Below are 3,359 nucleotides of genomic sequence, written 5' to 3' on the forward strand. Positions count from 1 at the left end.
CCCCAGTCTCCACCCCCTCTGGCCCCCCACAAGCCGTATCTCCCTCCAGCCCCCTCCATACTCCAGCATCAGCCCCCCGAGCTCCTGGAGAGGCACCAGGCTGGGCTCTGCTGAATTCCCCTCCCTCCTGGGATGGAGACGGAGCTCTGCCTGGCTGCTCCCCACCTCCGTGCAGGGTGCAACTCCCAGCCCCACGGGGGAGAGGATGCAGGGTGGATATGCTTGCAGGATGCTTCTCTCTCCATCACCGGACCCCTTACAACTTCCTTCCATCCTGCACAAGTCCCGGGATGGGAAGGAGGAGCAGAGTCAGACACGAGCACTACAGCCCACAGGAAAAGCAGCGCTGGAGCGGGGAGCTGTGTTTCCACACCCTGAAAGTGCGTGTGTGCTCACCACGGTGTGAAACGGGTAAACCGAGGCACGCGGCCTGGTACCGACAGCGCTTTGCTTTGGTACTGGTGGGAGGTGGGTGAGATGGGACCTGGACCGAGTGCCAGTGCAGTGCAGCAGTGCTGGAGCCCGGTGGGGTGACTGCAGCTGGGCAGGGCTCTGGCAGCCACTCTGCAGCCTGGCTCGGGGTGCAGAATGCCGGGACACCCTGCGTGCTGCATATCTGGGGTGCCTCAGAGGCCTGGCAAGCTCAGCACACCAGTAATAAAAGCGCTGGGTTGTTTCAGGCTTCCTTGGGCCACCCGTGCTATCCTGAGAGATGCAGCGATGTTTGAGAAGGCACCAGGCTTCAAGAGTTTCTTCCCTTGATTTCACCCCTCGCTCGCGGCTCAAAACTGGCACGTTGGGTGCTGATCTCAGATCTCAGCTCAGGGATGCTCCAGCCCCCGGTTGGGAGAGCAGCAGCTCCCCTTGGCACAGACCCATCGCCCACGTCCTGTGCGTACTGCTTGGGTCTCTCCCACACCCACAAACCCTGGCAGAGGGGTGGGTTTCTGGCAGTGGGACCTGCCCCATCCTGCTGCGGGCATTGCCTCGTGAGCAGTGGGTTTGGGGTGCCGGCACCTCACACTGTGCAGCAAACACTGCAGCAACAAACCCTGCGCCAGGGATTTCTGCTGAGGAGCAGGGATAGGACGGGATGAAGTGGGAAGGGAAGCAGGGCTGGCTGAATCCCGGCTGCTGGGGTGGGACGCAGGAAACGGCTGTTCGGGCCCTTGCGGGAAGGGAGGTGCCGGCAGCGCACTGGCCTGGGGGGACAAGAGTTGCCTCCCGGGGTGCCCTGGACACAGTCACACAGCCCCAGGCTGGCACCCATGGGCTGGAGCCTGCTAACACCCTGCTTGGGGTAAAGCCTCCCCTGCTCCCCCCTTTCCAGGGCAGCAGCTGAGTCAAGAGCCCCATTGCAGGAGATTTCAGAGGGCTCCCTGAGCCTCCATGGGCCGGATCCGGCCTCCCAGGGGGGTACCTTCCAGCACTGGCATTTTATATACCATCCCAAATCCAAGTGCTTCCTTAATCCAGAGGGATCCAGATCTTTTTATCTCTCCCTCCAGGCAGCTCTGCCCACATTTGCAGCTTCCCCTCTGCACATCTCCAGCCAACCCCTGGGGCAGGCTGGCCTCCCTGGTGCTGGTGCTTCCTTCCCTGGCTCAGCTGAGGGACCAGCCACCTTCTCCCTCCTCCTCCTTGGCGGCTGCAGCCCCATTCTTTGCTTGCAGGAGCTCACCGGATGAGAGTGCCGAGGGAGGGGAAAACCCCACTCCCGAGGGGGTCAGGGCTGTCACCCCAATCCCAGGGAGCTACCCTGCACCCCAGGCTGTGAGGGTGGGGGGACCTCAAGGGGGACCAGGCTGTGGCCAGGCCAGGTCTGAGTATCATGGGGGAGGGAGATCCCACAGCCTCTCTGGGCTCCTGTAGTATTTTACCATGCTCACAGGGGAAAAAAGTTTCCTAGTATTTAGATGGAATTTCCCTTAATGCAACTTGCATCGGGTGCCTGTCCCCATTTCGCTGTACACTTCCCCAAAGAGCCCGGCTCCCTTTTCCTGTAACTCCATCTAAATATCTGCAGGCAGCCAGGAGATCGCCCCAGAGCCTCCCCTTCCCCAGGCTGGGCAGGTTGTTGATGTTAAACCACACTTCCTCCCACCACCCCAGCTCCGTGATGAGAAAATCCCCGGCTGTGATGCTCTGCATCACCATGCACCAGAGCTGCAGGTGGAGGGGGGCTGCTCCCAGGCTCCATCCCTCTTGGAGAGGAGGTGCCCCAGCTCTGGAGGGACGTGGGCTATGGGGTCTGTCGGTGCCCCCAAATCCAGCCCAAGAGTTTGCCCAGAGCTGGTGGGGAGCAGGAGCAGAGCTGGCATCTCTTGGCCCTTGCTGGTCCTTGTTGTGCCTCTGTGGGCGACCCTGGGGCAAGCCCCATGCAGGTTGTCCCGCCCCCCCCAGGCAGGTCCCCCCAGGGCCTCCCCGCACCCCCAGGTGCCTCCACCCATGTGCTGCCTCCAGATGTTGACTCAGCTCTGCCCGGGGAGCTCCCAGCAGCCCCGAGCTGGGGCCTCCGTCAGAAAACCAGCAGTGCCCCGTGACGCCGCCCACGCCCTGGGGAGCCCTGGGGCCCTGGTGGAAACAGGCAGTTCCCCCAAGGGGCAGAAGCCTCCCTGCCAGCTCCCCAAGCATGTTTGTTGCCGGGCAGTGGGTTTGCACACATTTCCTGTGCAAAAGCTGGAAACCTGAGAAAAAAGCAGACAGATCTGGGTTGTTTCCTCTCTCCCTACAGGCAGGTTTGCTCAGCTTTCCTGCAGAAAAAAAAGGGGGTTAATTCCCCCCACGGGGGATGTGCTGTGAAGCACGGGGCTGTTTGGCTGGGAGTACTCATACAAAACCCTCAGCATATTCAGGAGCAGATCGAGCATCAGTGACCAGAGCCCTGAGCTGCCCCGGGGAAGCAGCGGTGGAGTACAGAGTGGGGAAACTGAGGCACAGAGGAAGGGACGTGCACACAGTCACCCTGTGTGCGGCATGGAGCAGGGCAAGGGCAGCAGGATCTGCTTTTGAGGGGCTCTCGCAATGCTGCTGCTCCAGGCTTGTGGGGGGCCGTGGGTTTGCGGCCACCTCTGCCAGCTCCCACGCCCGTGGGGAGGGAGAGATGCCCCGCATTCTTCTGTGACCTGTTTCGGGTGACACAGAGACGTGTCCTCCTCACGGCCATTAGAGAGCAGCACCACTATGGCACACAGCCCGGACACCACCGCACACCGGGGCCAGCACAGCCAGGCCCGCCCCGCAACACCAGAGCCCCCGGGAAGCCCAGGGACGGGGTGCCCAGGCGCCGAGGGGCAAGGACGGGCATCCCCAGTGGGACAGTCCTGGACTGGCCACCGTGGGCAGGCACAGGGGACTGA

The sequence above is a fragment of the Aptenodytes forsteri genome, unplaced genomic scaffold (genome assembly GCF_000699145.1).
Source record: "Aptenodytes forsteri isolate BGI_AS27 unplaced genomic scaffold, ASM69914v1 Scaffold119, whole genome shotgun sequence".
NCBI lineage: Eukaryota > Metazoa > Chordata > Aves > Sphenisciformes > Spheniscidae > Aptenodytes > Aptenodytes forsteri.